This window comes from Falco naumanni, chromosome 7, assembly GCF_017639655.2.
Source record: "Falco naumanni isolate bFalNau1 chromosome 7, bFalNau1.pat, whole genome shotgun sequence".
NCBI lineage: Eukaryota > Metazoa > Chordata > Aves > Falconiformes > Falconidae > Falco > Falco naumanni.
In genome coordinates, this window is record NC_054060.1 from 60090469 (window position 1) to 60115517 (window position 25049).

At 39.4% G+C, this 25049-nt stretch overlaps 1 protein-coding gene and 1 long non-coding RNA gene across 5 annotated transcripts in view; one reads left to right on the plus strand and one right to left on the minus strand.

Moving 5' to 3' along the window:
- LOC121091862 overlaps positions 1-25049 on the minus strand; it is a 58488-nt gene that overhangs the window by 16768 nt on the left and 16671 nt on the right. The window contains exon 4 of one of the 3 annotated variants that reach the window (XR_005829061.1): positions 18831-19460. The exons of the other annotated variants lie outside the window; for them this stretch is intronic. This is a non-coding gene — a long non-coding RNA (uncharacterized LOC121091862). Of the gene's footprint in view, positions 1-18830; positions 19461-25049 lie in introns of those variants that run through there. 3 annotated transcript variants of the gene reach the window in all.
- Positions 15906-25049, plus strand: part of AKAP6 (A-kinase anchoring protein 6) — a 287788-nt gene continuing 278644 nt past the window's right edge. For both annotated transcript variants that reach the window (XM_040602103.1, XM_040602104.1), the window contains exon 1: positions 15906-16201. The gene's annotated coding sequence lies outside the window, so the exon portion shown is untranslated. The remainder of the gene's footprint in view (positions 16202-25049) is intronic.

A 25049-nucleotide genomic window follows, 5' to 3' on the forward strand; every position in this document is an offset into this window, starting at 1 on the left:
TCACATGAAGTCACAGAGACTATGACACTGCCATTTGGATAGGCAGCGTATATAGTATGGGTTTTTTTTATGATGTCCTATCACTTTCCTACTTTCTGCTCCCATCTAGACAAAAAAACCCAAAGCAAACCAGCTTCTTCACTAGGAGAGTAGAGTAGCACTGGAGCAGGTTATGCAGAGAGGGTGTGGAAGCTCCATCCTTGGAAGTTTTCAAGACTGAGCCAGACAAAGCTTGGCTCATCTGGTCTAGTTCTGGCAATAGTTCAACGTTATTCCATGGGTTGGACCAAACACCTCCAGAGGTTCCTTCCAACCAACATGTCTATGATTCATCCCTCTTCTGCAGCCATGAACTATAAAACCTCGGAGGGACGTGACCCAGTGTAGGGGATGGATTCAGTTTTTATCTTTTACAGTGGAGCTGTATCTGCTGCTAGTGTAACACACATCTGTTCTTGCTTTGCAGTGATTATTCAAGCATACCTGCTTTTATGGATTTTTTTTTTCTTTTCTTTTCTCCCCCCCCCCCCCCCCCCCCCTAATATTTTGGTCGCTTCATAAAAGAGGGAAAAGAGAAGAACATTAGTGTTACTACTTTCAGAGACTGAGTAGTTTTGGAAAAGGTGGAATGAAAAGCTGAACTATATCAGATAGAACATTTTGCAGGTTCAGGCCATACACGCTCCTATGCAAACCTTTTGCTTTTGTGCAAAGTTCTACGGTGACTAAGCATATTGCCAAGAAGAGATGATGTACTGAAATAGGCACATATTTTCATTTTCCTGGCAAGACCTGGTTAAACATACCACATCACTCATCCGATTGGGAGAGAGCATATATCCTTAATTAGCCTGGAAATAATATCAGTGATGTGCCCAAAGGCATTTCTGGGATATCTTTCTCAAAATTCTGACATAAAACTTATGGCAGGATTCCTGGGGTAATTCTCTCTCCTCTTTCAGAGTTTCCAAAATACCCTGTGGATAATGTTCAGTTATTTCTATATCTTATAATAATAATACATCTGTAAAATATATTTTTTGAAAGGTAGGAAGCTGAATATTTTCACAAATTGCCCTAGGACATGGAACCTATGGATTTCTATCTCTTTTCATTTTACAACAATTTTACTTTCACACACCGTGCAATAAATATGCAACCCTCTTTCTATGTCCCAGAGCAACTATAAAGTTTTATAGGGAAGTCTAGCTTATTAGAGGATTGTTCATTGCATTATGCTGCTTTATTGATGCTGAAGTTAGCTCTTTGCATTATTACTGAAAATAAGTTTAAAGCTTACTGCACCAAATAAATAACTGCCTTCAGGTAGGGAGACACGTAATCTTTGTCCCTTTCACCGTCTTCTCTGTGGTTGAGTCTAGAGATCTACTCTAGAATGCACAAGTTACAAGAGCTAAAGAGGCAAACATGTTGTTAGTTTCATGTTATGCTACTGAATCTATTAGAGATTTGAAATAATGCCTTGTAAAATGAAGAATTTTGAACAAAAAATTCACCAAATATCTAAGGAGTCAAATATTCTTGCAATCTTACTAATACCAGTAAGCAATTAGTATCTAGGAAAAGGTGAGTGACAGCCATTTAAGCCAACTATACTTTTATTCCCAGTTGCACTAATATGAATGATACATATTTTTAAATAACCTGTCTAATAGGGAGAGTTTCTAAACAGACATTAGGAAATACATTCAAGGTTTAACTTCACTGGAGAACATGACAGGCCACTCAATTGTAGCTGTTGGGAGCCAGCACAGGAGCTTCAGTGCACTGCCAACAGCATTATTCCCTCAGCATGTTGCAAACAGGATGGCTGGTAGAGTATTTGAGCACTTTCAAGGAGAGACACTGGCAGAGATTAGATTTGTATGAGGAAATTATGAGTTGCATATGTTCTTCCTGCTTGTGGAGCAAAGGGGGAAAGCAACCAGAACTCCCATGCCAAGGAAGAGAGACAGACAGGCTGTGAGCTCACTTCCAGTAAGAGAGACACTGACTTGGGCTGAAATACCTTTATTACAGTAGGATGAGTGCTTGGTTGTGCTAGTCTGTCAGGAAATAAGTAAAGTGTTTGGCTTTTTTGATTGCTACAGCACTGAGCTCAGGTTTGCATTGAATTATTTATGAAGTCTGCAAGATCTCATCCCTGACTCATAATGGACACCTCAGCACCCACCACTGTATTTGCAAAATTAGGATAATTTTTCTTAGGTACGTTACTTCACACTGATGTCTATTGAATTTTATCTGCCATTTTAATGCATAGTCACTTACTCTTGTAAGCTCTTCGTGCACTTCTTCAGAGACAGCTCTCATCTTTACTGGACTGATTAACCTAGAATTCCTAACATGCTACTTTCACCTTCTGGCAGAAGTCCCCTGGTGATCTCTCTTTACTGGAGAAACTGGTTTTTCCTCCCACCTCTTTCCAATATTTCATCTGAGAATTCCTTTTGGTTTCCAGGCTGCTTAATAACCTTGAAAGCCTATGGTGAAAGACTTGGTTGAGTACCTTTTGGAAAACCCCATGAATAGTATCCTCTGGACCATTTTTGGTCATTTTGGTCATATACTTGCTGACACCCTGAAAAGTCTCAATACATCTGTGAGGTGCATGCTTCCGTATTAAAATATGTGGCAAGTGTTCCTCGCTATATTGTTTGTCACAAATTCTTACATTCTTATTCTTCAGTGTAGACACCAAGATACTCTGTGAAATCCTTTTGAAAATTGGTGCCATTTCCTACATGACACACTTGAGTTATCAGGGCAGTTTTAAAGTGAGAGTTAACATACCATTGTTGGTATCTTAGTTATTTCATGTTTGAGTTTGTTTTGTACTCCTGATTGAAGACTGTGATTCTGTTGGTTTGTTCTGTCTGTTTTGTTCCATATCAGCTTCTCAGTAATTCAGTTTTGATATCCATCTGGTGACTCCCCTGCAAAGAGTTTTGGGCTACAAACTTTGTAAATCTCTTCCATAGTAACCATAGAAGTGAAAAATATATTTAGCTTTTTTTATTATGGTCTTAGCTTATTAGTACTCCATACATATCCAGGTTATCTACTAGCTTGACAGACTCTTGACAAGCTTTCTGCTCCTGCTATGTTCAAGAAAGAAGTTACAGCCTGTTTTGGTTTTATTCTTGTGCAAGCTTTCCTCTTCAAACTCTTTCTTTTATTTATTTTTTTCTTTTTGGCCCTGACATCACATTTTCACATTTAAACTGCCATGGTTTATAGTCTTTTTTACATTCCTTATTTGGCCATAGATTTTGCTGTTTGATTCATGTCTTTCTGCCACTAAAAACTTCTTTACCTTGCTATTTAGTGGCTTTTTGCCCTTCCGTAGCCTTCTCTGAAAGATGATGTGTTTCTTCTATGCCTATAAAGTGGTGTCTGTAAATAGTCAGTCTCCAGCCTGCCTGTAAAGGTTTACATCCTACATTGCTCATATAGCTTCTCTTTAAGAAGCTGTCTATGTAGTATCTTTCTGATGTTGATCCAGTAAGGACACAATTTTAGTATATTACAGAACAGCTTTTGATCATAACTTTTTGAAACAGGTCCCATGTGCTATTCCAAAGTTATATTAATTTGGTGTTATATTTTTATTCCATGCCACCAGCTATTCCTTCTTGTACCATGTATGATATTTTAACCATCTTTCTCTTTCCTGTTGGAGAGAATCACTGTATCACTTCTCTCCAGCACCTTTTTCCACTCTTAAGTACCAGCTTCATTTTCTCTCATATATTGAACTGAGCTTTTTTTGAAAACATTTATTCTCAGCTTGTGCATATCTTTGACATTCTTTGCTTTTGTTTACAAAGAAGGACTAGTGTTTAATTTTCCAGCTTTGTCCGTTGGTCTAATGAGAATACTTCATTTTTCAACTTCATGTCTAGCACCGATCAGTTTCATGGGCTACTGGGACCTTGTTACTTCTGCCTTATGACCTGTGCAATGCCTAGAATAAATAAGGGACTTTTAAGAAGAGGTTTCTTTGAAATTGAGAAGAAAGTTCTTCAAAGCTTATGAGGAGCTTTGCCAAAAAAATGAATGCTAGTAAGCAACCCATTTTGAAGGTTTTTAAGGGTGATGAAGTTTCATGCCTTAAACTGATGCTGATGTGGAGATGGAAATGATAAAAGATTGGTGTAGTGGTGATGGGCTAGGAAAGGAACTGAAATTCAAATAAACAATTTAAACTTCTGAGAAAGCAGAGGAATGCAGAGAGCAATACAGGCAAAGTAACAGTCAATGAAGAGATGGTTTTAGTTTCAGTCTAAACCTATCAAGGTCAGATGCCAAAAGGTGGCAGTAACTGAGCCATGAAATGACGACTGAGTGGATTATTTCTGGAGCTGTGCCTATGGAGAGACAAGAAGGGTTATCTTGAAGTCCTAAGGCAAAAATACTCCATAGGGTTTAAAGCCCATGGCCATTTTGCTGCCTGACTGTTGAAGAGGGATACAGACATTTGTTTTCCTTTGTTAAAGTGAACTCCGGCCTTTGCGGGAATAAAACTATTTTACTTGTATGATGCCTTGTTGATGACACCACTGAGACACCCACAGCATGCTGGGAGCCAGGTACTCACTGCAAGTGCCCTCAGCTCCCAGTGAAAATCCCATGCAAGGGACCATGCTGCATTGCAGCCTTGTCTGCTTGTCCTGTTGTCAGATAGGGACTCGGGCACCAGCACTGTTCAGAACAGAGGGAGATATTTAAAAATGAGAACATTTTACACAGTGTAGAAGTAAAATGTCACTTTTTTTTTTTTAGAACATTATTGTCACATTTAGTTTTTAGTTCGCTATCATTGAAGAGGCAGATGTGCAGCATTGTGCTTGGGCTATTGCGTTCTCACGATGTCTTGAAATTGAAGCATTTTCATGTTTTCTTCTTTCTTGCACGCTTTCTTTTTTCTTTTTTTGACTTTTCAAGTATTCCTATATTGTAAAAATCCACATGCATAACTGATTTCTATTCCTTTATATCTAGATATAATAAAGCATATATTCTTATTAACTAGAAAACTGATTTACACAGAGAATATTAAGTAACCTAATCAAATCATACAGTAAACCGATTTATTTTATGGTCATTTCCAGGAGGCATGTAAGATCTAGATTTTGTTTTAATCAAAAGCTGATAATTATCTTCTTGTCTGGGAAATGCACATTCAAACGGAAAGCTTTAAGTAGAAGCGCAAACTCTGCATAACTTTGTAATTTTCAAGGTACTGAGATAACCGGCTATGTATTAACTAACCTCGCATTAGAAAAATGATCAATTATTCTCTTTGTCTGCTGGCAGCCAGTAGTGCTATACATTCATCACCTAATATTCTTTATATGAAAATGTATTCTGATTTATTATGTAATGATAGACCAAAGATTATTAACAAAAAGTCACTTATACAGTAAGTCAGTCACCCGAGTATTTCACAGCATTAGAATTTAGCTTCACTTGATGGCCAGACAAGATCTGCATCTGCTCTTTGGGGCTTGTACCTCCTATGCATGTACCTGTGTTAAACTGACATTTTCCTACCTACATCGTACACAACATAAACTTTAATATTAAAGTAAACCAGACATATGGATCTACCCCATGTAGGATCAAACACACCAAGTTACATGTATTGTTCAAAAAAGCTGTTCTATAGGTCACTGTTAGGATCTGGCTCTTGACTTTGCTAAGGTAGACAACATTATAATTAACATTTAACTGACCCTCTTGCACGAGTGCTTTCTAATATAGTCTGTAATTACAATGCTCACCTACTACTTCCTCCCCTCAAAATGCCTGCATGGGAAGGATCTGTGATAAATGAATGAAAGCAAAAAAGGGCAGGAGAAGATTTTTGTATTATTCATCAGTCCTCTGTGGCATAAGTTGAAAGCATGCAAGTGAATACAGGAGGGTTTTTTAAAAAGTGCATAATTTAGGCCATTGAGTACAGAACGGCTCTTGCCTGTGTTTCTGACTCTTCTACAGAGCTGCTGTATGATCTTGGTCAATTTATTTAACCTAAACTTCTGTCACATTGATACTTGTTTCCTTGTTTTCCTTAGCCCTGACTTGAAACCCTGGGAACTGGCTTGCTGAGTGCTCACAGCTGAAACTGAAATCAACAGCAGCTGTGATTTGAATAGAAAACATGCTATAGGAAGCCATGTGCTCTTGAAAAGTCAAATCTTAGATCAGGCACACAAAATTAGTCATACTTTTGTTTTTAATCTTCATGTGTCTTTTTTTATCTTCCTTAAAGCAGGGTTAAGACCTCTCCCATTATAGGAATTTTGTGAACAAGGAGGAGCTTGGTTTTGTGAAGCTTTCAGGTACCCCAGTGAAGGGTAACATAGAAAAGTTCACAAGGAAATTTAATCATTCTGTCTTTTGAATTCATACAATGTATGACAGCCTATGGCTGTCCATTGAATGAAAATAAAACAGGATGGAGGAGCAGCATGCCACATAAAGTTGACCTACCTTATACAGGGAATGAGATGGCATCTTCTAGATTACCGTAAACATGGTCTCTGAGTGGAACAAATACAGCGCTGTTTGTATGCCGTAGTTGGAGGATGGACAAGTATTTCTCTAAACCCACAGAAAAGGTAAACTAAATATAAGCACAGTATGAAAAGAAGGACACAGAGGAAAGGGACATTGATGCTCTGATGATGTTGGATCAATTGGAGGTGTAAGCGGCACAAGTGATGGGGAGGACGAGCTCATAAGAGCAGCAATACATACAAGCATTACATAACCACACTGAAGTAAGTGTCAGGCTGTCTCCTGTCGTTGCCAGCCCTGATCCAGCATCAAGCACTCTCTGAGGCATGAGCCCTTCCCCACCAAGCCCAGAAAAAATACATCAAAGGAAATGAGCAGTTTGGAGAGAGGTGAAACCATCTCTTAGCTTACTTCTCCTAGAAGTGGGAGTGGCACTGACTCGACTGTTTATCCTCTGTCAGTCAATTTATTTTACTAATTTAGCAGGAAATAAACCCAGCAAAAATTGTATCATTTTCTTTCTGAACTAGTGTGTTAAATGGGCTGATGAAAGTATCTCGCAAGTTTCATTGGTATGAGGGAAGGGGTGAAACTGCACACCTGGAAAGTTAAGAAGGCTCTAGGAAGGAAGGATTAAGATTTATCTTTTTTTTTTTTTGGTGGACAGTGAACAACTGGATCAGCTCAGCTGCATTTGACAAATTTTATTTGTCAATTTTATAGGAAAATTGCTGAATTCAGTCTTGCAATAGTAAGATCCCTTTTCCATTTGCCATCCAAAGCACAGATGCATGTTTCTTCCCAGTGGCAGGTAAAGGCCCAGCTAGACACCTACAGGAGCTACAAAGGCATGGGGCAGTGTCAGACCCACTGTACCAAGGACTGTGGAGACTCAACCACACCAAGTGAGAATGCAATAATCAGAGACTGTGGCCAGCAACACCTGAAAAGTTCTCCCAACATACATGAATTGGTTTTGAGAAATTTTGAAGACTGAGAGCACATGGAGGTTGAGTGATACAGGTAATTTGTTTGGGGAGGATGCAAGCAAAGGAGAGGGGTGGAGAGATGGGCTGTGGCATAGGGAAAGCCTGGAGGAGGAGGAGGGTGGGGAGAAGATGTGGTTTTCTTGTAAGACTGGAAGAAGAGGCAATGATGCAGAGCCAGCCCAGGTCTACTAGGACTTACTAGATCAGATGCTGTGCTGTGTGAATGCAGCTGTACTGTCTTCAGGGAGAAGCCAGATTTTGAGGCTATGCAGTCTTTCCAATGCAGCACAGAGCTAATAATGCTGGTTCAGAGCCAGCTGTTCCTGAAGCTGTGACCAGTGAAGGTGTGTTGCAGGGAACCCACAGGGCCAGCCTGGTCTCATGGCCCTGCCTCAGTGGCAGTGCCCACCCAAGCAAGCTCTGCCTCTCAGTGAGAGCACAGCTGTGAAGCAACACAGCTGGTTCTGGGGGCCAAACAACTACATTAGAAGCATTGCAGGAGTTTTCACTGCAGACTAGACCCCATCTAGTTCCCAGGATTAAATACTCCTTAGCAGTTGCAGTGCATCGGGTGCACTCATGGAGTTCATCTTCTGGTTTAGTCTTGTGAGAAAGGAATGCAGTTTGTGTCCTCAGAGACTGCTCGGTGATTTGAATGCAAGTACAATCAATGTAGATGGTTGGGAGAGTTGCTTTGAAAATGTGCTTTTGCTTTGAACCAGAAAGCTAGTTTAAGCACACATATGAGGATCAACCAGTTTAGATCTAGTCTTCCTTTTGAAAAGCACCTGAGTAGCTTGACATAGTCTTGGCCTCTTTTCTGGATCTGAGGGGACCATTGCATTCCATGTGTTGTGGAGACAGTGCTGCCTCTTGGTGTTTTGGCCCCGGTTGTCTCAGGGGACCACAGTGCTGCAACAAGACTGAGTGTTGCTGGTGAAGATGGCTGGCACGCCTGGCCCTGGGGTAAGGGGCCTTCTCTGAGTGGCAGCAGGCACACCGTGCCCAGATTTTCAGATTTTAACCTTGTTTGACTCAGATTTCGGTCCCTCGGTTTGTTTTGCATATATATACACTGGCCAGCTAGCCATACCAAAGGGCAGGTAAATCTGCTCTGTGGCCGAGACTTGAGGTAAGCTGTTTTGTGCTGTCCTGTGAGCATTCTGAGCTCCTTAACTGTTTAAAGAAAATGTGTTCAAAAATCAGAGGGCCATTCAGTCTTTGTGCCTTGACACAGCTTTGGCCTTGTCTTCTTCAACTCCCAACAACTTCACTTGGAAGGAAATTGTGGTAAAACAAGGGCAAAGCCCAGCGAGAGCATTGCCTGTAGGTCACCAGACCCATCGTGGGCCAGCAGCTGCTCTTGAGTGGGAAATCTACTCAGCCTGTGCTCTGGGGTCGGCTTTTAGATTCAGGGGCCTGATGAAATTGGGAGAGCTGCAAAAAGCTTTATTGGCCCCCAGCCCTGCCCTGACGACTAGATTTAGCATCTGTGTGTCTGGGAGCCCACATACGACGGGTGGAAGCTGAGGGGGCAGGGAGGGCCCTGCAGGGCCTGGCAGCCCAGGTGTTGGCCATTTCAGCCGGTGGTGGCTGGGAGAGGCTGTGCTTGTGGCAACAGGTCGGTAAGGACTCTGGCTTTGGTGCAATGGGGAGGGGGGATAGCTGTTGATAATTTTGATTTTTTTGCCGGTGGGAAAAGCTGTTTCTGTCATGGGTTTGGGTTTGAATTGGGTGCTGAGTTCATGTGGGCAGGCAAAGGGAGGGCAGGCCTGCGGCTCCAGTGTGCCGCCTCCGTCAGGAGAACTTGGTTTCAGAGCAGTGCTATCTGCGGGAGGTCTGGATTTGCTGGGTTGTTAAATTTATGCTGTGCTTCAGTCTGGGGGTAACGTCACACTTGTTCAACTCTTTTTATGATCTCTAAAGCCCAAAAGATTCATTCAGATTATAAACTGTAGCCAGAGCTACCTTCTGGACATGGAGAGGCAGCAAGTGAGATAATAGTACCTCAGCTCTGCTAGGCAGATGATACGTGTCCAAGGCCCAAAAGATAGTTAATGCCTTTTCAGATGTGAGGATGTTTGTAATATAAAATTTAATTTAGAAGTAATAAACATAAATAGTGACTGTATTTTCAATATATGAAATAAAGTATTTAAAGATACATTATTCATGCCCACATTGTAGGGTTTCTGAATAAGTAAGTTCGTAACAAAATATTCTAGCCATAATAATAATGTAACTAAATATACTTATCTTTGGATAGTAAATGTAAGCAGTTACAGTTTATAGCATGGAGTGAGTAAACTTGTGTTGTGTGCAAAAAGTTTGGTGAGTTGGCTTCTACAGTGTGTATGTACTCTGCTAGTAAGCCCTTGCACAGACTTCCCAAAAGAGCTGTAGTGGTGTGTCCCGAGGAGGGTATGTACAGCCCTGCTCCAGGCGCAGGCATCCAGCTTGCATCCTGTTCACTTGTTAGGGAATGACATCGATTGTTGTTTGATACCAACAGCCAAGGTGAAAAAAAAAAGAAGCAGCCACAGCCTTTTTTAAATTTGTGGTGTGGTTTTGGTGGTGTGTTGGGGTTTTTTTTGTTTGTTTGGGTTTTTTTTGTTTGTTTGTTTTTTTGTTTTTTTTTTAAGATAATAAAATAAACAGATTTACTGTCTCCCAGTACCTGGGTCATTTCAACAAATGGGTCAATTATTGGAATGTAATTTTTTTTATTCTGCTTATAAAAGTACCTGCTACACAAACTAGCTAGTATGAGGTGGTAATATGCCAAGTAGGGCTTGTAAGGTGTTGATGGGCCTGTTCAGCATTTTTTCTGTATAGTCTTTCTTCAGGGCTATCAAACTAGTGTATAGCATCTACTTAAAGATATAATGAGTTGTTTTCTACTAGTGCTGATTATTTCTGCTATGTAGTGGGTTTTAGTACCTTGCAGCAACCTGTGGTCACCATAAGTTATCTGATATTTCTTGCTGTGTTCCTCCTGTTGTGTTTTTTTGTTGCGTGTGTGGTTTCTTTTACCCATATTCTATTACAATAATAGCCAGACTTTTTTCCATCCTACTGTGTTTAAGTACTAACTTGGAGTCCACTTAATGTTGAACTATGTTTTTAAAAAGAAAATACGAAAGATTAAAGCAGCCTTGTAACTGCTGTAACAAGATGCTCTTGAAAGCATTGAGCCTGTTAAGATAACAACAATCTTTTTTTCATTATTACTTTTTTAATAAAATGACTGTTGCTTTCAGATGCTAAAAATAGGTCCCTGCTTTAACTAGTATGGGGAACCATGCTGTGTTTTACCCTCTGTGGGTATGTGTGTACAGGAGGTGACTTAGCTTTAAACTAAACTAGAAGTTTAGCCTAATACTGGAATGCCTGAGCTAACTTTAGACTACCCAGTTTCAGAGCAAATAGCTGTAAATCCAGCAGCATGAAGCCAAAATGGTTATTCAGCTTTTCCCATGGATTTTTCAGTCATTTGTGTGTACTATGTTTATGCCATTATCCTGTTGTTCCTAAAATGCAATACATAGTAAATATGTGAAACAAGTGGGGAGGAGCATCACAGATTGACTGGAGGGGGCTGAGGTGGATGAAGGAAAGTAGAATGTTTTAGAACATGCTGGCCAAGTATGGTATAGAAGTCAATCAGTGACGGTAGTCATCTTCATAGAATCATATAATGATTTGGGTTAGAAGGAACCTTAAAGATCACCCATGGGCAGGGACATCTTCCACTAGACCAGGTTGCTCCCAGCTGCATCCAAACTGGCCTTGAGCACTTTCAGGGATGGGGCACCCACAGCTTCTCTGGGCAACCTGTGCCAGTGCCTCACCACCCTCACAGTACAGAATTTCTTCCTAATATATGATCTAAATTTATCCTCTTTCACTTTAAAGTCATTCTCCCTTGTCCAATCAGATGACCTTGATGACAGAGTGGACAATATCCCCTACCTACACTGTAGGTAGACATAGGTGTTTAATGAGTTTAGTCAAAGCAGACTATGCATATCTCTGACCTTCAACATTCAGCTGATGGATTCAATACAGTAGATTCAATAAGACCTCGATTTATAACCCTTTCCTTTTAGAGAAAAGGGATAGAGTTCTTATCAATATGTGTGACCTAGCCTTTCCTTCTGACAAGGTCAGTGGTGGAATGGAAACCCTGATATATAGCTGTTTAGTTAAGGCACTCCATCCAAAATCTGGGACATGGGTTCTTGAACTGGATTGCAAAATCTTGCATGAGAATCATGGCTTCCTTTGTTGAGTGCCATTACACATTGCTGATGTGTTGTGCACTGGCATTCGGTAATTGTGATTTTGCATTTTATTTTTAATTTAGAGCCTGCTTCTGATTTATCTGACAAGTAATTCAGAATATGGAATTCTCATTTCCTTTGGTCCTTCCATGTACTTCCCCCTTTCTTTCTTGGCTATTTGGGTAGTGTAGCTGGCAACTGGTAAGCAACTGCTTTCCTTCATTCAGAGAGGGGAAACAACATAAAAGGAAACATCTGGATTTTGCAGAGAAAAGGTCTGCAATGGCATTTTACTTTGTTTAGCTGTGTTTGTGAGTTTGCTCCTAATTCATTTTCTTGAACATAATTAAATGGAAAGTAAATCATGTCACGGTTAGTCCTTGGCTTATTACTGGTCTTATTGAGGGGAAACAGAACTTTTTAAAGTTAAGGCAGTGCCTGCTTACATGGCAAAGACTTGCTCATTGAAAACCTCTGTGGATTGTGCAAATGTTAGTTATCCACATAAACTGATTGTAAGGAAAAATAATGGCAGTAGGGTAGGCAAAACACTTTTCCCTTCAGATGACCTTGTGGTGGGTTGAGCCTGGCTGGGCACCGTGTGCCCACCAAGCAAGTCTATCACTCCCCTCCTCAGCAGAATGGGGGGGAGAAAATAAGATGAAAAACACCTTGTGGGTCAAGATAAAGGCAGTTTAGTGAAGCAATAGCTAAGGTTGTGCACTTGCAAGCAAAGGAAAAAAAAGATGTCATTCTCTACCAACAGCAGGTGATATTTAACCACTTTGTGGGAAGCAGTGCTTCGGTACTTGTAGTGGCTGCTCTGGAAAACATCATAAATACCAAATGCCCCCACCCCCACCCCCTTCCCTTAGCTTTTATATCTGAGCAGATATCATATGGTATGGAATATCCCTTTGGTCAGGTTGGGTCAGCTGTCCTGGCTATGCCCTCTTCCAAGATCTTGCCCACCCCCAGCCTACTCGTGGTGGTGGGGGAATGTTGGAGAGACAGCCCTGATGTGTGAGCATGGCTCAGGCTCAGCAGTGATCAAAACACTAGTGTATTACCAGTACAAAGCACAGCACTATAAGGACTGCTGTGAGGCTCAGCTAGACTCAATACAGAACATCAATAAAATTTGTTCCCTTCAAAACAATGAGGGGGAATCCCAATGTGAGGAAAGGGAAAGACACTACAGCTTGTGTTGGAGAGGAAGAATGTGACTAAAATAAGGATTTAGAGTAAGAAATCTATGGCCAGCAATGACCTGCGTTATGATGGTTGAAAGTAGGATGAAATATTTCTGTTTTGGTAGGAAAAAGGTATAATCAAAGCCCTGTGCTTTTGGCTTGGAAACCTACTGGTGATACTTCAAAATGATCAAGGTGTTTATGTGGTGATAGAATGGGTTGGGTGCACTCTCTCTCTCTTTCCATCTTCTGTTCCAGTGAACTGGAAGGAATGCAAATGGAAAGCAACTTTAAGGCTTAGATTTAAAAGATATGTCAGTTCTGGGTTCGGTGAATAACTGCAGCTGTCTTAAAACAAAGGCTTCATTTCTGCACCCTGCCAAAGGGGGAAAAAAAGGCAACTGGAGCAGCTACGCACAGTTCTCTTCCTCTAGATCTGCAGTTTTAATTACGGGCTTGCAAAGCTTGAGAGTGCTACCTTTTGTAGTCATAAGGTAGAACTTCCTTTTAGCATCTAGTGGTTGCAGTCCTCCATGTAAAGTCACTATAGCAAAATTCATAACACCTATGTGACAAATCTTTAATTTACACCCTTCCTGGGACGTTCCTGGTATAGCTGTTTTGCATGCGATCTGACATATGCCCTGGCTCATAATAAACATTTCTGGAGAAATACCAGCAACAGACTGGTATTTAAAAAATACTAAACACTCAGAAGTCAGGAAAATCACTATAATTTTGTCTTCATTTACTTATCATTTGCATATGTGAATAAACAGACTCATACAGTCTGTAGTTAACAGTAAACTGGCAGAGGTCTTTGTAAAAATAGCCTGATAATTCCCCTGCTATTGCCTGACCTCCCTCCCCTCCCTATATTTCTCTGTGTCCATGTTAGCCATGCTTCTACTTCACGACTGCAAGAGGAGCTTACACGGAGGTCACACACAGCCAAATATGTTCTGGAGACTGTGGAGCATAAGCCTGGAGAGGGATGCCTGGTGGGGCTGGCTACTACACTGTGGTGGGGCAAGCCCAGGGTGGGCTTTCCTGATGTGCCTGTCCCACCAGTTGCACTTTCCCAGTGTTCAGGAACAAGCACCAAGCTGACAGACATGAGACAGAGCCCTCATATCAACTAGATTGACTCCTGGCTTGCCATAATGATGATCCTGGATGTCCTACTTTTCCTAAGAAAAACAAAAGATCACTGTCTCCATTCAACTCTATTCCCATAGCAGTCAGGGTAGTAAAAAATATATCAAATAATAATTAGCAAAAGAGAAATATTCCTTTAATGAAAACTTTCAGAAACTCATATCATTTGAACGGTGTGGCATTTAGCATGCTGCAAACTTTGCTAAGTTGCAATGACATTCCTTAGCTTTCATGTCAGTCCAACCCAAATCATGTTTCAATCATGTAGTCCTCACCAAAATTGTGACTCATATCCTCAGAGACCTAAGAAAGTTTTAAACATTCAAAAATCTAGAGCTATAGCTCTTTTGGGACTAACACTCTACTATAGGCCACTGGACTGGATTTGTTAATGAGTCAGTTTGAGAGCTTTATTGTGTTGTTTGGAATTACATAGGATTAATGTTAGAAGAGAGAAACAGTCAAAAATGAAAACATAGAGTGTCAAGACAGCACTAATTAGAAAGGCTATGACATTTCCTAGATTTATGGAGATGCTTTGTATTTAATCTATTAATCAAAAGGTACGAACGTAACTTTTCTTTCAAAAGTGGATGATGGGTAAAAGCATATAATTATTTCCTGTGGTTTCCTCTGAAATAAAAATTTTGACTCACAGGTTGAAGTTTAATGGAATGAGGGGCCTCAGAAAGTGGCACCCATGTTTGTTGGACGTCTTCAAGGCACTGAGGCTTCTTGGTTCAAGCTGGGCTTTTGCTTTACTCTGGGCTTCAGCATATCAAGTGTTTAGGGTCCAGCCTTTTGTGTACTTTTTTTTTTTTTTTTTTTTTTTTTCCCCTACTGTGTAGAAAGGGATTTTCATGGCTAGGGAAAGCAGGTTTTGCCAGAAACTTTTCTCATCCAAATAGAACTGGCGAGTGGCCAAAAATGTGCTGGTTCTTCTTTGGTTGTGAATTTTAATTTCCAGACAGCTCCTTTTGGTACTTGTTCACATAGCCTTTGCTTCTCTCATCACTACTGTGAACAGAGGATGCAAGCAGGTTCCCAGTGCCAAAGATAACATCTACAGGCTCAGCCTCACCAATCCCAGCCCCTGAGGTAGGTTATGGGGAGGGGCTGTCCCTTCTGGCCTTCCCTTTCTACCTGGGCAGTAGAGGCTAGCAGCAACGTGGCCCACAGCTTCCAAAGTCCTCACTCATCCATCTGTCTGATAGGCAGATGAAAGCCAGGCTACTCAGCATGCAGATGGTAGTGCAGGTTGCCCTACAGTTGAAAAATGATAAGGAGATTTTTACTTGGTTGGCTAGAAACTTCTTTACCCTCTTGTGAATAACCACACCACCCCCCCCGCTTTTTTTTTTTTTAAACTCATTGTCATTCATTCAACAGTGTGAAATCTGCTCATTTTGAAGTATCAAGCATTTTTCCCTAGCAACAAGATTTTTCTTCTAAATGACAGATTGGATGTAGGAGCAGGGTGGGGCAGGGTGAAAATGTATATTTCTTAAAATACTGTTCAATAACTGTTGTCTGTACAGACCTAGTGGTAAAATCATACTACTGACTGTTCATTTTAAGTAAGGTACCCTTACACGATAACCAAATGTGACTTATAAAATTTGTTCTTAAATTGACACACATGATACTAAGTTTTAAATATAAAAATTATTTATAGCTCATACATCGGCATTCTGTATCACCATGCAGGAATAATTTGTCTAAAATATTCCTTAATAAAAGACATGTACTTGAATGTGGGCTCTGAAACCTATGGCACAGTACTTTAAAAGCCTGTTTGTGTTTTGTCTGTGTCTTTAAAGGGCTTCCGTATTGTCTCGGGCTCCCCTGGAAATGCAGTAAGGATTCGTATCACATCTCGGTTGCCATAGCAACAGCAGTCTTTCCCATAATGAGCTGCATCATCTGAACTGATGTCACAGCATCATGCAGCAGGTCACACAAGGCACCTCCTAGTATTGCATCTTACAGATGTGCCGTAAACATCAAAAGAGGATGATTTGAACAGGACATGGTAAGTGCAAAATGTTGTTCTGTTCTTAATTGCACCATTGTTTTTTCCTGTTTATAATGTTTTCCTAATATAAGAATGTGTGGATTTTGCCTTGTGAAAATCATTTTGAAGAAAGATGCTGCATGCCTAAATATTATTTTTCAGGCAGACAGGTTAAGACAAAGGCCTACAGAAAATGCATTCAGTCTGAATGTTTAGACTTGTCTTTGTGTTTGTGATAATACCCTAAAGATTTGCTAAGAATATATTTAAATTTCACAATCCAATTAAAGTTGCTACAGTCTGATTTGCTTAAATGGAAAGAATAGCTGTTTTCACTTTTAATGCCACAAACATAGCTTGTTCCTTTCCCTGTCTCTTTATTTAAGCATTCTTATTATGTGGAGCTCTTCTTTTAACCTATTTTATTTCAATAGCATGAATATCACCTATTTACTTTCATTGGCCTTCCATAACATGATAGTACAGAAAATACTGTGAACCAGTGCTGAACAAGCAACTGGAACAATATTGATTTTAAATATGGTTCAGTACTGTCCTATTTCTGTTGGTATTCTTAAAAAAAGGAAAACATTGACAGAATTGTCAAACAATAATCAGATATTTTTAAAGTAACGTGGCTTTTAGCTTTCCCACTGTTTGACTTGCTTTTAGTCTGTTTTTTTAAATAGTAATACGAATTTATTGAATTTTAGATCTATCTTTTACTGGAAGGAAAACAAGCTTCTTTTTTTTTTCTGCTGCAACTGCAGTAAAAGGTGTAGTCAAAGATTCATGCATTCTGAGGGGGTTTGCTATGGAAAAAAATAATAGTAATAATTTTAAAGCTTCTACCTCTATCGTAGGAATAAAATACATATTTCTTACATTTAGCAAGCTGGCTAAAAACATGTTTATAATATTCAGTAATTCTTTAAAATATCTAATATTTGTTTATATCTTATTAAGGTCTGGTTTCTGGAGGCCAGGCTAATTTTGCTTAACTTCAAGTTAATCTTGCTGGATGGTATACAACACTAATTGTTTGATTTTGCATGTTTAAAAGACTCAGTCTTTCAGCTGCTTGCTATTAGAAGGAAAGAAAAGACCAGACACATGTCATTTTAATTGATCAATATGTCCACTAGGAATTAGGGAGTGGTCTCTGGCTCTGTTCTCTCTGTGTAGTTTATATTTCAAAAATGCAGCAAGAAAAATGCCAACCACTAATCTTGTAGTGGTGTCTGTATTTATTGTAGGTTTTAGTCCTTTATACTTCATAAAGTATGGATAGTAAATATAATGAGATCTTACTGCTTTTCATAGGGATGGGTGCAATGGTCTCGTCTGGCACAAGCTGGAATGGAGCTCCTATGTCTTAATTAGTTAGTTTATACTGCATCATATATGCTTTTTTTCAGTATGGTCTGTGTACGTTTGTTGAGGTTTTTTTCTACTGCAAATCCCAAAGCAGATGACTGTAAATGAGCATTAGAATGATGCTTTATTTACTTGTGATGCATTTTACAGTGTGAAAATAGTGGTCTCCTGTGCTTGCTGTGCTCTCATCAGGCAAACTCGGAAGGTATGAGTTAGCAAGAGGATGGGAAAGAGGGCGGGACAGCTGATGTCTGGCTAGTGTCAGAATTGGAGATGTGAAGAGAGCTGGTGAGCCATGCATTTTAACTTGCGACTTTAGGGACTATCAAAGAACAGTTTATAAGGAGCAAATATAAGATATATTTGGTTGAAATATTGTGCCTTTACTAATAATAATAATGTATTTTGTTAGATCTAGCCTGAGAAATTCTAGTGATAATCAAGTCACTTGCAAGAGTTAAAAATGAGGGCAAACATACTGGGGGAAAAGGATCAACTTTTGACAGTATTAATAGAGAGATGACCTGCTGTGAAGCATACAGTGCAGATTTTTTTTAGTTTTTCTAATAATGAGAATGCAAATCATGCTGGGTTTTAAACATTATTTTTTTAAAAGTTCCTGTTACTGTCTGTTCCACACACTTCTCACAGCATTGTTTGTCCTGGGAAACACTCATTAATAATGGAGTTGTGACGACACTACTTGTTTCTTGGTGAACATCTTTGCTGATTCTGACTCCAGCTGAATACCTTGGTTGTAGAATACTTCCTGGCCATTTCTGTATAGACCTAAGTGTTTCACTAAGGTCTGTATATGAAGACATGAAAAAGTATGGAGTAATGAGGAGAATCTTACTACGAAGAGCAAGCCTGCTTACCTGAGTCAGAACATGAGCAAATGTAGAGACACTACAGATTTAATACAGTTTTGTTTGCTGTTGAGGCAGATTCATGACTGGTACAATTATGAGTGAGACAGCGTTCAACAGTAGGAAATGTGTTGCTTTCAGTTTTGTTACACAGCTGGTTTTACTCATCATTACTGAGGGCAATATGTTTTGTAAATACATATACTCTTCTCCAAAGTAGCTGAATGTGGACAGTTAATCTGGAGGCTTGAGTTCCTCTGTGTATGCAGTTTCATACTGACATGTAGCTGGAGATGGGTGTATACTGGTGAACTTGAAAGGATGCTACTATTTAATCTTTAAGATTTTTATTATATCATAAATTAATTAGTTCCTACATAGCTTAGCACTGAACAGAGAGAAACAGAAGCTTGGTTCCTCCTAAAACAGCTATGAGTTGATGACAGAACCTGACTCCAGCAATGGAAATTGGTACAATTTTAAGACTGTGAATATTTCTGTCAGTATATGGCAATGCAAAGGCCACTTAGAGGGGATCAGAGTGTGTCCTCAATGGAAGAAAGCCTTCTTTCTTTAAAGAGGAGTTGAGGGAACCCTGTGCTCTAGACTTTTGTTGGTCATTTTGCATTATAACAGTGGTGGGTTAGTGTCCTGTCCTTCCCACCCTCTGGCAGATCTGGAACGGGTCTGCATCCAGGAACTCATCCTTGGAAAGTCAAGTCAAAGGAGTCCTCTTTATCAGAAGTGCTCAGGCATTGGTTAAAACTTGCAGTATTCAAAAAATGCTGGTGAAATATTTCCTTTGAAATAATTGAGAAATTAAGAATAATAATAAAATCCTATGCCATGTCTTAATTTACTTGCACCCGTCTATAAAAAAATCACTGCTGCATCATGAAAGAAATATTGACAAAATTCTGTGCTTGACTTTATTTTTTTTTTTATTTTTATTTTTTCTGGTCTGTGTTGAATGCTACTGGCTTAAGGGAGATGTACAGTTATCCAGAATGCCTGAAGTTCTGGAGTTGTATCTAAAAGAAAAAAGATTTGTATGTATTAGAAGATACCATGTTTGTCTGTTGAAGTAGAATATTTGTATTTTGTATTGTAAGTATGGCCTATGCTATATAACGAACTGTCTGTACATTCTGTAATGAGACATACTGATACTACTGGCATAAAATTAATGATACATGAATGGCTTCAAGGAATCACCTTGCAACTAATTTATGTCTGAGTACTAATATTTCTGTGGACTAGGGGGGAAAAAATGTGCCTTTTGCTTTGCTGTTTTGATGAAAACAGCCACTCATTAAAGCAGATTCTAGCTGCAGAAAGTGGAAGTTGTATGTATTACCCCTATCATGTGCTGGGCCAGGTCTTTCCTGCCACAGAAAGGGAAGGAGCAAAAGGAAAAGCTGAGCTGGACAGAGAGCCAGGGGGAGGTCAGATTGCTGCTCTATGCAGTAAGGGAGCAGGACATACAGTGGGTGAAGTGACAAGGGATAGGCAACCATATCTGACATCACTGTCATGATCCAGAAAAGGTGGCTGCCATCCTGGGTTTCTCGGCTTCTGCAGGTTTTCGTACAGAGGAAGGGAGACCTCAGCTATGTTCCTAACCCTAAAAAGTTTTTGCTATAGACTTTTTCTATTTTGTCGGTGCTTAAAAGGTCCTTGTCCCTTGTTTGCTGAGTGGGCACACATGCTGTTCAATCAGTTCTCTTGTGCTCATGGAGTATTTTCTTTCTCATATTCAGTTTTGTATCTAATATTTTCTATTAATTTTAAAATAAAGACACCTAACCACACTTCACATCCCTCAAATCAAACATAAAAATGCCTAATATAAATCCCTTAACTGGTTTGGTATGGTCACAGTAATTTTAACTGCATTAATATCCTACATATATATATATACACACACGTGTACATATGTATAATGTCAGAAGGTTCATCACAAAAATCACTCTTAAAGAGTGTCAAAATGTGCTTTCCTGAAGCAAAAGATTTCTTCTTATTAGAATACCTTCAGAAAAGCTTTGCTTCATGAGGAAAAGGGCTAGGGGCTAAAGAAAAAAACCAATCCCGATAGCTCTTCCCTTCCTGTTTTATCGTTGAACTACAGGTTTCAAGTATCTAGACTCCTGGCTGCTCTGAATCCCAGCAAGACTGACTCAGCTTTTCATCCCTCCAAGGTCAAAAAAATCAGCTCTGTGCAGTTTATAATGTCTGGTGCTTTCAGATGAGATATTTAAAGCCAGAAATGCTCTCTGCTCTATGAGAACTCTCAGTTCTCATGGCATGTGTCAGATACAGGCTTGCTCTGGCAGCCTTGGCCAAAAGGCTGTCACCTCCTGCTTCTTGTCCAGTATTCAATCCTGGTGCCAGGCAAGGAGAGACTTTCTCTCAGCTGCTGAATGACTGTCTTCTAAGACACCTGGAAGCAAAGATGGCTTGTAAATGTAAGTGAAGTGTTCTTCAGCCCAGGGCGTTGTCATCATGTCCTGTGGAGACGATTGGCCTCGATGTTAAGAGTGCAGGATGAGCACTGTGAATTGTCATAACACTTTCTCACCTTTGCCAGCTAAGTGGCTTCTGGATCTGTTAAGAGCACCCAGGGTAAGTAGTCAGCTCTCCGCAGGACCAGTTGTTTTGCAGGGTGAGGCAGTAAAGAGGCGCTGTGCAAGGGGAACCACAGGACCCTCTGTGCGGCAGTCAGGTTTCTGTGAGTCCTGAGTGCAGGCACTGAAAGGCCTGACCCCAAGTACTGCTGGTGCCCCAGGTCCAATTACTTTCTCATAGACACTAAGCGTATAGCCAAAATGTGCTCTCTGTGTTTGGCAAAGAGATCTTTCCAGCGATAGCGATTTCTATGAGGAACTAGCTCTATGAAATAGATTTTCCAGCCCCCATGGTACAATGCCTTGTGGGAGCTGACACACTTAAAAAGATGGCCTTTGTTAGGATTAGGTTGTGCTAAAAGAAGTCCTAGCTTTAAAGTGAGGAAGCACCCAACTGCAATAATTAGTTCCGTTTTCAGTCTAAATGTGTATCTATTACTTTCACATATAGTGGTCGGTGGTTTTTTTTTTTCTTTCAAGAGTTGCCCTGTACTGATAGCCTTGTAAACTCGATGTTGCCTTAGTTTCAAGGTTAGGATGCAGACATGAAGTTCCTTTATGATCTGTCAAAGAAGAATAATAATTTACCAGCCTTGTGTGTGGATAAAATAAAGGAGGCATGTATCTTAATATAAAATGAGTTGGGTTGTGGATTTGTTTTTCTTTTTTTCTGTGTCATTTTTGCAGCATCTTCTCTCTGGACAAGAACTTTGTAGCCAAGTCTTTAATGCATCAAGTTTTAAAATGCATCCCACCTAACCTCCATTATTACTTCTTGCAAACTATGTTAGACTTGCTTTTGTTGTTTTCAGTTCCTGCTCAATTCTATCACGTGTTGACTTCCTCTGGTCTGACTTGCTCTGTCCACCTTTCTGTTCCTAAATGTTATGCCTGTAATTGCTCTCTTCTACCAAGTTGTCATTTTTTTCTTATTTAAATCCCTTGGAAAAAAGTTGCGTGTCCTCTGCACAATCTCTAAAAAGTAGTTTGTGATAAGCTGTATACAGAAAACTTGTGGGACTTCAGGGTTATTACTATATTTTAAAATAACAAAACAATTCAGGTATCCCTACCAAATTTTGGATAGGACCCTTACAGCGCTAGGGGCTGTACAAATACCTGAGAAATGGTGAAGTCTAGAAAGATTGCATTAATTTTCAGTTTAAATTGAGGTGAGAAACTATTTTCCTCACTTTTTGTAAATATGCCTCATAAAGGATAGGTAACATGCTCATTTCTTGGAAAAACTTTGGCAGACCTGGGAGAAGAAGCTATTTTTCTTATTGCTCGTATAGTACTTAAATAATCTTTTAATCTGTCTGGTTTTGTATTTTTCTGTTTGTACTTCTGTGTTTGTTTGCTGAGGTTGATTAATATTTGGTGTTGGTGGTTGTATTGGATAAAGCTGAGCTCGTAGTGTAGATCCATGACATTTCAAGGGATCTAAGGCAAAAAAATGATTGTTACCTATCCTAAATTATTCTGCAGCTTAATATGATGAGCTTGGGAATGTTCTAGTCTTTCAAAAGAGGAGGATCTGCTTGTCAACCTTTTTTAGACAAACCCTGACTGTATTGTTTAAGATGAAAAACAAAATAAAAATCCATACCTTAGTTGCTGAAAGCTGGACCTTTATATGCTGAGTTGGCAACAGAAAAAAAAATTTCTGTACACTTAGTTGTTTGGTTTTGTGTTCGGGGTTTTTTTTGTTTTGGTTTTTTTTTTTTAAAAAAAGCACATTTGTTTTAAAAGTTTTAAAACAGCATTTTCTTTATTGGCTAGGTAAATGCTTATCCTTTGACAGATTTCTGTGACAGAATACCGCCAAGGGAGTTGATATAAAAAAAAATTCTGCAAAATAATTTAAAACCTTTAAGAAAACAACCTACCTGCCTACCGAAATATTAGGCTTATTAGGCAGGAAATTAGAAAATAAAGATAAATGCCTGGTTTACACTACAAAATACAACCTTAGATGCTTGTAGCTGAGCCCGCCAAGAAATAATGTTGAACAGGTGACTTGCTGCATTTTCACCCTTTCAGTAAATGTAAGATTTCTGACAGATATTTGGTGGAACTCACACAGTGAATACAAACCAAAAAGGAGCCAGATATTGTCAAGTCTGAGGGCTGTATAAGATTGTTTTTAAGATGATAATTCAAGTGTTAGAGAAACTCAAATAAAATACTACTTAACAATGCCAAAACTAATGAAAGACTTTTCTCAACACTTACTTTTTGTCATGAAAAACTGCACTTCAGAGTTGAATGCTATTAAGAGAATAACTAGGGTCTGTTGAGAATGTTTTCAAATACAGACATCTTTCAGAGCTGTTGCATGTAGAGCTACTCTAGGCTGCTTACAATTCTCAAGTGTGTTAGTCATGTTTAGAATCCGCTTTTCCAGCTAAGGAGGCTAATTCCCTGGCCAAGGTACTTCTGACTAGCAAGTATGTATTGTTCCTGTACTTCAAGCTGCACTGCTAGTTTCCTAAAACGTACCAAATTTTTTTAGAATAATACATCAGATTTTGATTGCCACAAAAAACCCCACCCAAACCCCACAGCTACAGCTAGAAAAGGCTGCTGCTGTCAGATTTCAGCATGTCTAGTCTGTCACTGAGGCAGTGACACAGCAGATATGTGAGTTGCCATTTTAAGGGTCAGCTATTAAAATATGCAGGGTATATATTACAGATCCTTAATATGTCATCTAGTCTTGTTCCTTCTCAAAACTCCATCCTAGTATTTTACTAGGTCATTAATAATAACACCCTTGTTTAGTTTTTGGTGACATTGTGCACAGATACCTTGGAAAAATAATTAGGAGATTTTTGGTTTTCTTCTGTCTGGAAAAGGTGGAGTCCAAATATGCTCTATGTATGATGTAGGAACAGACAGTGTATCAGCAGCAATGATGATTCCTCTTTCAGAAGAAAACAATTTTAACCCTCCAAGTGCTTGGTACCTGTTTGCAATGCAGTAGCTTTTTAAAGTAAATATTTAAATAAACAGAGAGATTTGATTTTGCATTTCAGTGAATTATGCAGAAAACTTCTTAATTATTCCTTTTGTTTAGCTTCATCGTGTCATTTTAAATTGGATTGGAACTTCAATTTCATTTGCTGGTCCCATCTATGTGATTCCTTCTCTTTCTTGTAACTTGTAAAGTCACTTTGGTCAAGAAAATTAAATCCCCCTTAAATCTCTGTTGTTCTCTCTTCTTGTTGGGCGATACAGAGAAATGTTTGTCAGCACGTTGAGGGCTTGAATGGTGAGTTATGTAGGACACTAGTATTAGATTAATATTTCTTTGAGGTAAGGATTTTAAGTATTCTCCTTCATTTGCTTGTCACAAAAATGTACTGAAACTAGTAAAAGGACTTCATGGGATTAAATTTTAACGTAAGATATAGAATAAGAGCTGGTCAGAGAAGTGCTAAGTTACAAGAATGGTAGCCTTGGGCCGTGGCCTGTGATACTTGAATCAAGGAGACCTAGAAAATACTTCTGGCTTTGATACTTAATGTGCCCTGGCACATCATCTCTGAACCCCTGTCTCTTGTTCATCACCTGTGGAATGGACATAATTAATGATATTGATCCCCTTTGTAGAGTACTCTGTGTAAGTGCTAGGTGACACTACTATCAATTTAACTTTACACACACATATATATATAAAGGCAAGACAGCAGCAGATGCCAGACAGAATGGTGCAAGGGAACACTGCTGAATAAAAGACAAATTTGGATGCTTTATATTTTTACATTCTACCTTTTGGGATTTTTGTCCTGGGATAACGGATTGCACAGTAGAAGACTTACCAAACATATGGAAAACTTAGTGGTTTTGGCAACACAAAAATTACATTTATAAGTAGCATATGTCAAACTGTTGAGCCTGCTTAACTGAAAATAAAAGCTTAATTCTACAACTCAGCTTGAAAAGACAAAGCAGACATCTCTACTGGCTGAATCTAAGTGATTGCCATACAGA